Below are 13,453 nucleotides of genomic sequence, written 5' to 3'. Positions count from 1 at the left end.
CTTGCCCTGACATCTGTAGAAGCTCCTAACTGGTCTCTCCACGTTCAAGCTCATAATCTGCAGAGAAGCCAGTTAGCTTGTTTCTTGGAAATCTGATCATGTCACTCACTTGCTGAAGGATCCCATTCCGCCTCCCCTTCTTAAAACAAAATTCAAAATCATTAGCATGACCCTCCAAGACTTGCTTCTGCCCCTGTATACCTTGCTGCCATCTTCCCTCCGTTCCCAGATACAACTTTGCAAAGAACAGTTTGAATGGAGCGGGGAGGTCAAAAGCCTGACAGTAGTGGGTTCAGGAGACCATGGTAGGAAAGGAAATGAAGTCAGGGGCGATTCTTTTGAGCAGTTCAGTTATAAGGGGATGGAGAGAAATAACTCTAATGGCAGGTGAGGTAAAGAGAAGGCTTTTTCAAGATGGGAGAGAATAAACATATCTGTGTGCCAGTAGGACATGTCTAGTGAAGAGGGAAACAGATGCAGAGGGAGGTAAGGGAGGATCACTGCTGGAGGTTGCAGCATCTGGGGGAGCCATCTTCTGCTCCTGCTTGGAAATTTGTCACTCACTCTCCCTCCACCTGACTGATCCAATCATGCCCTGGCGCCTAGCTGTGTCTTTCTGGGGAGAACCAGAAAGGGAGGTAAGGGTGGACAGACAGGGGTAAGTCCATCTCCTGTTTGCTCTCCTAGCTTACAGATCTGTGCTCGGTACTGTACATTTTACATACACGTAACCGTATGGTTATCACTTTAATGTGTGTCTCAGCCACTAGAAAATAAATTCCAAAAGAGAAAAGACCCTCATCTGGCCTGTTCACTCTTCTTCCCCTCAGCACTCAGCAAAGTGCCCACGGAGCGCACAGATAGTATTTCTTCAATGGATCAACACATGAATAAATGAAGAATTTACAAGCCTGGCTTTCATGAAGCGCCTCTCCCTTGGCCTGTGTGAAATTCACCTCCTTCCAGTCTTCCTAGCTGCCCTTTCTCTGTGTGCCCCAAACATTCCTCTGTTGTGTCTGCCTGGCCTCCAATGTTAATGTCCCATGTTCCACCATCTTCTCTCCTCATTCTTTCCCGGCACGACCAATTCTAAATCCATAACTCAAACCCAAGCACTACCCCACAGTTATAAACCCATTATCCAACTGCCCATACAACACTTCTCCATCCAATGTCCAAACAGACACAGGAACTCTTGGCATATCCAAAATGGAATGCATCATTTTTCCTTTCAAATTAACTTCTCTTTCTCTGCTCCCTGTGGTAGTAAATGGTGGTGACAGCCAACTACCATGACCTGTGGGTTATCCCCCCTTAAGATATCTCAAATCATCCATTTCTCTAAAACTCCACTACTACTGACCAAGGACAGGTCACCAATTATCTGCTACAGACGAGAATAAATGGCTTAATGAACAAAGGATATTTTAACCACACTCACGCATGTTCACATAGAGAACGCTGTTGCTAAAGTTAAAGATATACAGCAAAAGGGGGAAAAGCCATAAACCGTTGACGGTGCTCTTGTTCAGGGTGTAATCCTTGACAGATGAATGTGTTGCAGCCCAGGAAGAAAACCGCTGGGCTTAATGAGATGTGAAAGATGATGCCAATGTAACGCTCAGTTGAAGGACACCTACCACGTGAGGCCAGGAACAAAAGAATGAGGAACAGAGAACAGAAGCTTCCCGTGGCCAGGCCAATGGTTGCTCTCACAAAGTGTTTATGTTCACCTCTGGGCTTCCCGACAGCCAAGCTAACTAGACTGCCTTACGAACTGGAGGCTCTCGGCTGGAGCCTGGTCATCTGAGGTCAACTGCAGTGCAGCCATTCGCCAGCCACGACGTTTAGTTAGCCTTTCCATCCCTCTAACCTTCAGTTTCTTCTGCAGCAAAGGGGAAATAATGCTTCCCTGACAGATTAGATGAGCTGTGTGAAAACACCAAGTGGAACCCCTCACACTGCTCTACCGTGTTTCCCCGAAAATAAGACCGGGTCTTATATTAATTTTTGCTCCAAAGGACACATTAGGGCTTATGCTCAGGGGACGTCATTCTGCAAAAACATTCTAGGGCTTATTTTCCCGTTAGGTCTTATTTTCGGGAATACACAGTATGGCATTATGATGCCTTGTATTTTGAGGCACACAGAAGTAGGGAGAGAAAGTAATGGTTCCAGTCCTTGAAGAGATTATTGTCTTCCCAGAGAGTGATTGCTGACAATGGAAAACAACCAGGCAAGCCCCAAGTTAAATAAGTGCTTAATTAATAGTAATCAAGAAGGAAACATTAGACTAAGTCAGAAAAAGGAGCATTTCCCCTCTCTTGGCTCTCATTTTATCCATCCTTCACATTCCTGTCAAGTTAATCTTCTCTGAGGTAAAGGTCCAATCAAAGAATCACAAAGTTTCACAACTGAAAGGGGCTCTAGAGGTCACCTAATCCTTTGCCCTTGTTCCACAGGTGAAAACACTGAAGCTTGCTTAACATTACACAGATGGTTAATTTATGCTACACCCCATAATTACGTGCTATCACCTACTAGATGTCACACCTATCCTAAGCGCCAGGGTGGCAGGAATGACACCCAAACCTGGGATGGAGACTTGCTTTTTATTCTCAATTGATGGTTCCCAAAGTGCAGGCAGGGTGAGCTGAGGTGCAAGCTCCAAAGAGAGAATTTTCCCCCCAGTGACAGCATTGCCCCTAGTTCATAAGTACTGTATGTAGTGAGAGATGTTACAAATGAGAATGTGTTTCACATATGATTAACATGATGACCGAAATAAAGATTGAGAGCCACTGCTATACCCATCAGCACCATGTCACAAAGCCCTGCCTGAAATGGAAGCTCTCCAAAAAGTATGTATCTCCATATATCATGAACCACGTGCTCCAGGAGTGTGAGAATAACTGAGTCATATACCCCTCCCCACAACCCAGGGCCTTGCATTTGATTTGCCTTGAAGGAGGTTTTTGGATCAGTGAATCTCCTAAAATGTGTAAGTGAAAATTCTTTTCAGTGTTGTATTTTCAGACACCCAAAAGTGTGCCTATGGCCTAGGAATTATAAGTTGGTAGCATCCGAAAGTCTAGTCTACTCCAAGCCATGCAGCATCACATAGCCCATGATCAATGTCAAATACATGAGGAAGTCCTACTGTTCCCTTCAATAAACAAACAAAAAAACAAAACAAAACTGAGCAGTGACTAACAAATGTGCACACACACATACACATACACACTGAAATTGATACTCCATAAAATGTTGACACTTGTGAATAAATCAAATGCAAACATATTACCATAAATGACTACCTTTACTGTCTACAAAAAATAATTTTCATCTAGAAATAATCTAAACTAAATTAAGGTTTTTTTCCTTTAACAGAAACCTCTTGAAAATATCCATGCCTATCAAGTAGAGGACACGGCTGTTTGCTCTCGCTCACTCTACCCATTCTCCAACCTAAACAAATGTATTTCTTTTTTTCTCCAGAACATACTTCAGAAAATCAGGAGAAAATTTTAACACACAGGAAAGTGCAAAGAATAATAAAACAAATACATATGACCAACCATCCAGAACTTCCAAATGGTAACATTTTGTCATATTTAGTTCAGAGCTTAATACATAAAATTTTAATGTTGTTTTACCTACACAATATAAAATCGATTGTGTTACATCCCAGGTGTGGTAAATCACATATGAACAGGTTATTGTATGGGCTCTGCGTCCTGTAAAGATTATATAGCTATATTTTCATGGGAGCAGTCCTTTTCAGCCTTTAGAATATCTAGTGAGATTTCTGGTCAAAATGACCAAGATGACACAGGCCCACAGGAAGACACATCATAATTAAAAAGCCAAAGGTTAAAAACAAAGAAAGAATCTTAAAAGCAACAAGAGAAAAGCAATTAGTTACCTACAAGGTAACCAAGACTGCCAGCTGATTTCTCAACAGAAATTGTACAGGCCAGAAGGCACTGGCATGAAATATTCAAAGTGATGAAAATCCAGGATCTACAACCAAGATTACTCTACCCAGCAAAGCCATCATTTAGAATCGAAGAACAGATAAAGAGCTTCACAGACAAGAAAATCTAAAGGAACATATCACCACCAAACCAGTATTACAAGAAATGTTAAAGGACTTCTTTAAGAAGAAGATAAAAAATATGAATTATAAAATGGCCATAGATAGACAGATATAGGTAGATAAATAGATAGATAGCCATTTAATATATGTACTTTAAATGTAAATGGATTAAATGTTCCAATCAAAAGCCATAGGGTGGCTACATGGATAAGACAATAACACCCTTACATTTGTAGCCTACAAGAGACTCACTACAGATTGAAAGACATGCAACATAAACTGAAAGTAAAGGGATTGTGAAAAGATATTTCATGAAAATGGAAATGACACAAGAAGTTGGGGCAGCAATACTTATACCATATAAAGTAGACTTTAAGGCAAAGACTATAACAAGAGACAAAAAAGGACCCCATTACTCCACTTCTGGGTATTTATCTGAAGAAATCCAAAATGCTACTTTGAAAGGACATGTGCAGCCATATGTTCACTGCAGCATTATTTATAATAGCCAAGATATGGAGGCAACCTGGGTGTCCATCAACAGATGAATGAATAAAGAGGAGGTACATATGTACACTGGAATATTACTCAGCTATCCAAAAGAATGAAATCTTGCCATCTGCAACAAGCTGGATGGACCTAGAGGGTATTGTGCTGAAGGTAGTAAGTCAAAGAAAAATAAATGTCATACAATTTCACTTATATGTGGAATCTAGAGAACATGACAAATGAACAATCAAAACAGAAACAAGTTCATTGACACAGAGAGCATTTTGATGGTTGGCAGATGGGGCATTTGGAGAGATGGGTGAAGTAGGGGAGGAGATCAAGAAGTACAAAATGTTCATGGGAAATATAGTCGGTAGTATTATATGTATGGTGTGTATAGGTATGGTGTCTGATGGGTACTGGATTTATCAGGGTGATCACCTCATAAATTACATAAATGTCTAATCACTATGTTGTACACCTGAAACTAATATAATATTGCATGTCAATTGTCATTGAAAAGTAAAAAATTAAGAAAAAAAATAAAGAGCCAAGGTAGATGAAAAAAAAAAAAATGTACACTGAATGTATTTATTGAGCTGAATTTTTTACCTATAGTGCAAAAAGGAAATTAAGTGACCACATAAAAACTAGAATCATGTGTATAGCTGATTGGAGCAGAAACATTATAGTTCAAAGTTCAAATTTTTTAGTAGTACCAAAATTGTTAAGTTCATTTATTAGTTAGAGGCTTTTGTTTATGCCTCGATAGAAATCCACTGATGGAAAATAATTAAGAGATGACGTCATAAAAATGGTGGCATGAGATGAGCCTCTTGAACTCTCCCTTGGAATTTACAACAAATTGAACAACTATAACTCCACAAAGGACTCCCTGCGCAGCAGACAGGCAAGACTAAGAGGCGCACTACTGAAATCATATAAAGGTGGGCAAATTGCATGGGCGGGGGAGGAGGGAAAGGAGAAGTGCAGAGATGGGGCCGCACGGACCTAGCTCAGTGCTCCGAGTTCACTGCATTCTGGAATTATCGCAGCTGCAGGAGAGGGAAGAACTCGGACTGCTAGGGCTCTGCTTATCTCAAACAGGGCTGAGGCGACAGCACACAACACAGCTGAACCCAATGCTCATGGCAGAGACCTTGGAGAAAGACTGAGAGAAGAAGGCTTAAAATGGTGGTTCAAGCCCTCACTGCCGAGCAGAGAACGGAAGCCTTAGGCACTGAGCCTAGCCGTCCCCTCCTTAACCTCCCAGAGCTCGCCCCACCTCCACCTTCCCAGTGCTAGAAGCAGAACAGTAGCAGTGTCAGATTAAAAGAATAGAATATTTCCAATTCTGAGAACTGTGGTCCATAGACACGGACTCGCAGCTCAACTAGTTGAAGCAAAGGGCAGGGAGCCGTGGAAGCGGGACTGGCTGTGGTGGTGGTTGCCACCATTGCTCCAGGCCACCTCTCTCAACCCACCCCGCCCCTGTCCTCACCTATCTGGACAGATCCCCAAAGGAGTAAACAGAGCTGCTGAAACACACGGGCTCTGAATCTGATGCAGGGAGAGCTTTGGAACTTCAGAAAATCTCCACATCCCCCCCACGGAGGCAGCACTCTATGACCCAGGTGAACTGTTCACAGTGGAGAAGCCCACCTTCCAGGGAATCCCCCCATTCTGTGAGCCGGAATAGTACAGAGAAAATATAACACTACAGTGTGTGAGAGAATAAAAGGCTGCAGTCAGAGAGAAAATAAACCATCTACCAACACCTACTGGAAAATAAAAGAAAGACCTCTTTCTATCAACCTGTTGCAAAGCCCACTCCTGCAGATGTCTAGGAAGATAAATAATAAATCATTAATAGCCATAAATAACCAAGGTAATAAGACAGCTCAGAAAGAAAATGAAAAGTCTCCAGAAAATGAACTTAAAGACATGGAAACATATAACTTAAATGACAGGGAATTCAAGATTGCAGTTCTTAAAAACTCAATGAGATGCAAGAAAACAAAGACAGGCAGTTTAATGAACTCAGAAACACAATCAAAGAACAAAATGAACATTTTACCAAAGATATTTAAATTTTAAAAAAGAACCAAATAGAATTTCTGGAGATTAAGAACTCAATAAAAGAAATGAAAAAGGAAATAGCCAGCTTAAGTAAGTAGTAGAGTTCACCAGATGGAGGAAACAATCAGTGACATTGAAGATAGAAATCTGGAAATGACACGGATGGAAGAAGAGAGAAACTTGAGATTTAAAAGAAATGAAAGAACTCTACAAGAACTTTCTGACGCCATCAGAAAGAGCAATATAAGAATAATGGGCATACCAGAAGGAGAAGAAAGAGAGAAGGGAACAGAGAGTACATTCAAACAAATAGTCAACGAGAACTTCCCAAACTTGTGAAAATAACTGGACCCTCAAATCCAAGAAGCAAATAGAACACCTAATTTCCTCAACCACAACAGGTCTTCTCCAAGGTACATTGCATTGAACCTGCCAACAATTAACGACAAAGAGAGAATCCTCAAGGCAGGCAGGGAAAAGAAGATGGTAACCTACAAAGGAAAGCCCATTAGATTATCATCAGATTTTTCTGCAGAAACTCTACAAGCCAGGAGGGAATGGAATCAAATATTCAAACTACTGAAAGAAAGAAATTATGAGCCAAGAATTATATATCCAGCAAAGGTATCCTTTAGATATGAAGGAGGAATAAAGACCTTTCCAGACATACAGAAGCTGAGGGAATTTTCTAACACATGACCTGCATGACAAGAAATACTGAAGGAGGCTATTTGACCAGAATAAATAGGGATAACTTGTGACAACCAAAATATAAAACAGGGGAGAGTGAAGGCCTGAACCGGAATTTGGGAATGGAGAAAGTAAGCGTGCTAAAGAAAATGGAATACTCTAAATATCAAACTTTCTTTTACATAAACTGAATGGTAACTACTCAAACAAAAATCCAGAACTGAAATATATACTGTAATAAAAGAAGAAACAGAGGAAAAATCATAGAATACCACCACACAGAAATAATAGACAACAAGAAAAAGGCAAAGAAACAATGGAGACACAGTCTTACCAGAAAACCAAAGATAGAATGATAGGAAATCCTCACATATCAATAATCATCCTAAATGTAAATGGACTGAACTCACAAATAAAAAGGCACAGAGTAGCAGACTGGATCAAAAAACTAAACCCAACCGTATGCTGTCTCCAAGAGACACATCTCAGCTACAAGGACAAACATAGGCTCAAAGTGAAAGGGTAGAAATTGATACTCCAAGCAAATGGAGAAAATCAGATATAGCCATACTAATATCAGATGAAACAGACTTCAGGACATAAAAGGTAACAAGAGACAAAGATGGACATTTCGTATGATAAAGGGGACTATACAACAAGAAGACATAACACTCATCAATATTTCTGCCCCCAATCAGGGAGCACAGAAATATACCAATAGACTACTAACAGAACTAAAGGGAGAAATTGAACAAAACACAATTATACTAGGGGACCTAAATACATCATCGACGGCTATGGATAGATCATCCAAACAGAAAATAAATAAAGATATAGCAGCCCTAAATGACACATTAGATGAAATGGACATAATTGACATTTATAGAGCACTTCATCCTATAACATCAGACTATACATTTTTTACTAGTATACATGGAACATTCTCAAGGATAGACCATATATTGGGATATAAAACTAGCCTCAGCAAATTTAAGAAGATTGAAATCATACCAAGCATATTCTCTGATCACAAGGCTTTGAAATTGGATATCAACTGCAAACATAGAGCAGGAAAAAACACAAATAGGTGGAGATTAAACAACATAATTTTAAAGAATGACCGGGTCAAAGAAGAAATAAGAGGAGAGATAAAAAGATACATAGAAACAAATGAGGATGAAAATACACCCTACCAAAAATTTTGGGATGCAGCGAAAGCAGTTTTAAGAGGGAAATTTTTATCATTACAGGCCATCTCAAGAAACAAAAAAAATCCCACATAAATAACCTCACGCTACACCTCAAAGAACTAGAAAAAGAACAAGTAAAATCCAAGGTCAGCAGAAGAAAGGAAATAATAAAAATCAGAGCAGAACTAAATGAAATAGAGAACAAAAAGACAACAGAAAAAATTAATCTGACAATAGACAAAATTAATGTGACAAAGAGCTGGTTCTTTGAAAAGATTAATAAAATTGACAAACCCTTGGCTAGACTCACTAAGATAAAAAGAGAAAAGACACTTATAAACAAAATCAGAAATAAAAGAGAAGTTATCACGGATGCCACAGAAATACAAAGGATCATCCAACAATACTATAAAGGACTATATGCCACCAAGTTTAATAACCTGGAAGTAATGGACATGTTCTTAGAAACATATAGCCTTCCTAGGCTGTATCACAAAGAATTGGAAAATCTAAACACAATGATCACCAGTAAGGAAATTGAATCAGTCATCTGAAACCTTCCCAAAAGCAAACTATGGGACCAGATGGTTTCTCCAGTGAATTCTACCAAACCTTCAAAGAGGATCTAGTGCCTGCCCTACTCAAACTGTTCCAAAAAATTGACGAAGAGACAATACCCCCTAACTCATTTTATTAGGCCAACATTACCCTGATACCAAAACCTGGTAAGGATAACACACACACAAAAAAGTACAGACCAGTATCTGTGATGAATACAGATGCAAAAATCTTAAACAAAATTCTAGCAAATCGAATTCAAGAGTGCATTAAAAAGATTTTTCATCATGATCAAGTGGGGTTCATCCCAGGGGCACAAGGATGGTTCAACATATGCAAATCCATTAATGTTATACACCACATAAACAAAATAAAGGACAAAAATCATATGATTATATCAATTGATGTAGAAAAAGCGTTTGACAAGATACAACATCCATTTATAATTAAAATACTTAATAAAATAGGTATGGAAGGAAAATACCTTAACATAGTAAAGGCCATATATGACAAACCCTCAGCTAATCTCATAATTAACGGTGAAAAACTGAAGCCCTTTGCTCTAAGTTCAGGAACACGACAGGGCTGTCCCCTATCACCTCTGCTTTTCAACATAGTGTTGGAAGTCCTTGCCAGAGCAATCAAGCAAGAGAAAGAAATAAAAGGCATCCAAATTGGGAATGAAGAAGTTAAATTGTCACTCTTTACAGACGACATGATGCTATATATAGAAAACCCTAAAGACTCCACCAAAAAGCTATTAGAAACAATAAACAATTAGAGTAAAGTTGAAGGCTATAAAATTAATGTACAAAAGTCCATTGCATTCCTATATACTAACAATGAAATCTTAGAAAAAGAAATTAAAAAAACAATTCCTTTTGCAATTGCAATAAAAAGAATAAAATATCTAGGAATAAACTTAACCAAGGATGTGAAAGGCCTATATGCTGAAAACCGTAAGACATTTTTAAAAGAAATTTAAGAAGACACAAAGAAATGGAAAGACATTCCGTGCTCACGGATTGGAAGAATCAACATAATTAAAATGGCCATATTACCCAAAGCAATATACAGATTTAATGCAATCCCCATCAAAATCCCAATGGTATTTTTTAGAGAAACCCCGAACAAAAAAATCATCAGATTTGTATGGAACCACAAAAGTCCCCGACTAGCCAACGCAATCCTAAGAAAAAAGAACAATGCTGGAGCTATCACACTCCCTGACTTATATATATGTATGTATGTATGTATATATATATATATATATATATATATATATATATATATATACACATATATATATATTTTAATTGGGGAAGGGAAACAGGACTTTATTGGAGAACAGTGTGTACTTCCAGGACTTTTTTCCAAGTCAAGTTGTTGTCCTTTCAATCTTAGTTGTGGAGGGTGTAGACAGATAATTTTTGACAAAGAAGCAAAAAACATACAATGGAGAAAAGACAGCCTCTTCAATAAATGGTGCTGGGAGATTTGGAAAGCCACGTGCAAAAGAATGAAACTGGACTGCTATCTGTCACCATGTACCAAAATTAATTCAAAATGGATTAAAGACCTAAACATAAGACCTGAAACAATAAACTGCATATAAGAAAACATAGGTACTAAACTTATGGACCTTGGGTTTGAAGAGCATTTTATGAATTTGACTCCAAAGGCAAGGGAAGTAAAAGCTAAAATTAATAAATGGGACTATATCAAACTTAAAAGCTTCTGCACAGCAAAAGAAACCATCGACAAAATAAAGAGGCAACCAACTGGATGGGAGAAGATTTTTACAAACAGTGCCTCCGATGAGGAGCTAATATCCAAAATATACAAGGAACTCAGAGAACTCAACAACAACAACAAAAAAACAACCCAATTGAAAAATGGGCAGAGGACCTGAAGAGACATTTCTCCAAAGAGGACACACAAATGGCAAATAGACATATGAAAAAATGCTCAACATCACTAATCATCAGAGAAATGCAAAAACTACAATGAGATATCACCTCACCCCAGTCAGAACGGTTATCATCAACAAGACAAATAAGAGAACTCACTCTAGGTGGTGAGCACACAATGTGAGATATAGATAATGTATTACAGAATTGTACACCTGAAATCTATGTAACTTTACTAACAATTGTCACCCCAATAAACTTTAAACAACAACAAAAAAGAAATCCATTGATGTAAGTATAGAGACCTCCTTCATTAATATGATTTGTGCTTGAAAGTTGGAGTGAGTTAGGGTTTCCTGCAGAAAACCTAGACTCATTAATATTTCCGTGATGGGTGCCTCTCTTCAATGCATCAGCCTCCCAAGTGGACATGCCAAGTCCATTATTCTAAAAATGTAAAGGAACCTCTAAGACATGAATTCAGTAAGTGTGCATTTGGGCTCTAGACATCAGGTCATGGTAGCTATATTTATGCAGATCAACACAGTATATGAGGAGGAGGCTGGTGTTGCACATATTTGTAGATTCCAGGATCAGTAAATTTTCAAGATAACGGAAGTTTATTTGTTTATGGTACAAACTGTTACAAACTCTAATTATTATGGGCAATTATCACTTTTCTTGCCAATGACTTATTTCGTTTAAGTCCTGCAAAAAGTAAGTAGTTTCAAAATTAAATCAAATACAGAAATAAAAATTTGATTATCCGAAACAACAGAAATTAGTTAAAGGGAAGGGAGAAAGAGATACTACACATACTGGAGATGTCAGTTACTCCCACAGAGCACTGCATTTAGCTTTGTTTGCTTGCAGCTAAGGAAAAAAGGAGGGAAAGTGTTGCATGATACCGTTCTTACTTTATCAAAAACGAAAAATGCTAGGCAGATATTTTTTCCCCTTGGCATTTAATACCAAGGAGAAACTTTTTATGGAAGCTGCTTTATAAGAGACACTGAGTAATGTCTTCAACTCTGTGTAGCAAAAAACAGAAACTTTTTTTTCCATATAAATGTCTGCAACTATGTAGTGCAAAAGATGGGGATTTTTTTTCTCCCATGTGCTGAAGGCACAATATTAAATCTTACCTGAGTGATGGAATTTCTGCTGGGACTGGAAATAATATAGCTGAGCCACATTTTTTCCTGATGATTTACCTTAATAGAGGAAGCTCAAAGAACCTGGAGAAATGAATGGCCTATATAGACTACTTCCTGATGACCCAAAAGTATCTTTGTCAAGTTCTGGAATGGGTAATTTCATGACTGAACTCTGGCAAGTATTCGAAGATGCCTGATAGTCTGTGTGTTGATTAAACATAGACATTTCCACCTTAGCTAAATACATGAGAAGCAGAGGTACTATTCTGCTATGAACATGTAGGAGACTGACTTATGTTATGCCCTCCCCTAGGGAGTTGAGTTAAAGTTCAGATACCCTGCTAAGGGAGGTGGGCTGCAGGGTGTCTGAACTTCAAAACGAAGCTCAGCGATCTGGCTAAGAACTTGAATACGTGCTCAGCTGGACACCAAAGCTGTAGCTTCAGAATGGAGAAAGGATAACTTTTTGCTTTCAAGTTTTAGAGAATGTGTGCTACTAATCAAGAGTTAGCCATAAAAGAACTTTAGTATAGGTGCAAATATATAAAGGGAGCAGACAACAATAAGAGTCTTTAAACTTTAGCCAGGTGATCACAAAAGTAACAAGAACCATGCTTTATTTTAACTTTCCTATTCCTGTGGTTTTCCTACTAGTTTACATCTATAATCAAACCCAGGGAAAGCTGTATTAAGGATTAGCAAATTTAAAGGGAAAATGATCACTTTCAACTAGGTTTAAAATACGCACTCAACAAAGGAGAAAACTATGAAGGACCAATGAATAATCAGTGTCCTCTAGGTTAGAAATGTAAGCAGAATCTGCCCTGGTTTTTCACAGGTGGTATCTTTTTTTTTTTTTTTTTTGCTTCCAATTGTATTAGTCTCTTTTTAATCTTTTGATAATCTCTTCCAGAGTTAACTACTTCCATTTGTAGGTGATGAAAAGTCCAAGGAATGCACTTCAAATGTTGGTTGTGAGCATGGTCTTTCTCGTCACTTCAACTCAGAATTGAGACTTGATCCTTGTTTTTTTTATAGTCCAGTCCCAGAAATAGGTTTTTTTTTAATAAACTTTATTGGGGGATATTGGGGGACAGTGTGTTCTCCAGGGCCCATAAGCTCCAAGTTGTTGTCCTTCAATCTTTAGTTGCAGGGGGTGGAGCCCACCATCCCATGCGGGAACTGAACCTGCAACCCTGTTGTTTAGAGCTCGCACTCTAACCAACTGAGCCATCCGTCTGCCCCCATAGAAATAGTTTTCACTGTAGAAATTATCTGTAG

At 38.5% G+C, this 13,453-nt stretch overlaps 1 protein-coding gene across 5 annotated transcripts in view; it reads right to left on the bottom strand.

Annotated features, from left to right (window-relative positions):
- The window catches only part of STK39 (serine/threonine kinase 39), a 276,825-nt gene that overhangs the window by 64,370 nt on the left and 199,002 nt on the right, over positions 1–13,453 (bottom strand). The gene's annotated exons all lie outside the window — the stretch shown is intronic.

This window comes from Rhinolophus ferrumequinum, chromosome 8 (genome assembly GCF_004115265.2).
Source record: "Rhinolophus ferrumequinum isolate MPI-CBG mRhiFer1 chromosome 8, mRhiFer1_v1.p, whole genome shotgun sequence".
In the NCBI taxonomy this organism is placed as follows: domain Eukaryota; kingdom Metazoa; phylum Chordata; class Mammalia; order Chiroptera; family Rhinolophidae; genus Rhinolophus; species Rhinolophus ferrumequinum.
Note: the sequence above shows the minus strand (reverse complement) of the source record. Positions and strands in the feature narration are given on the sequence as shown.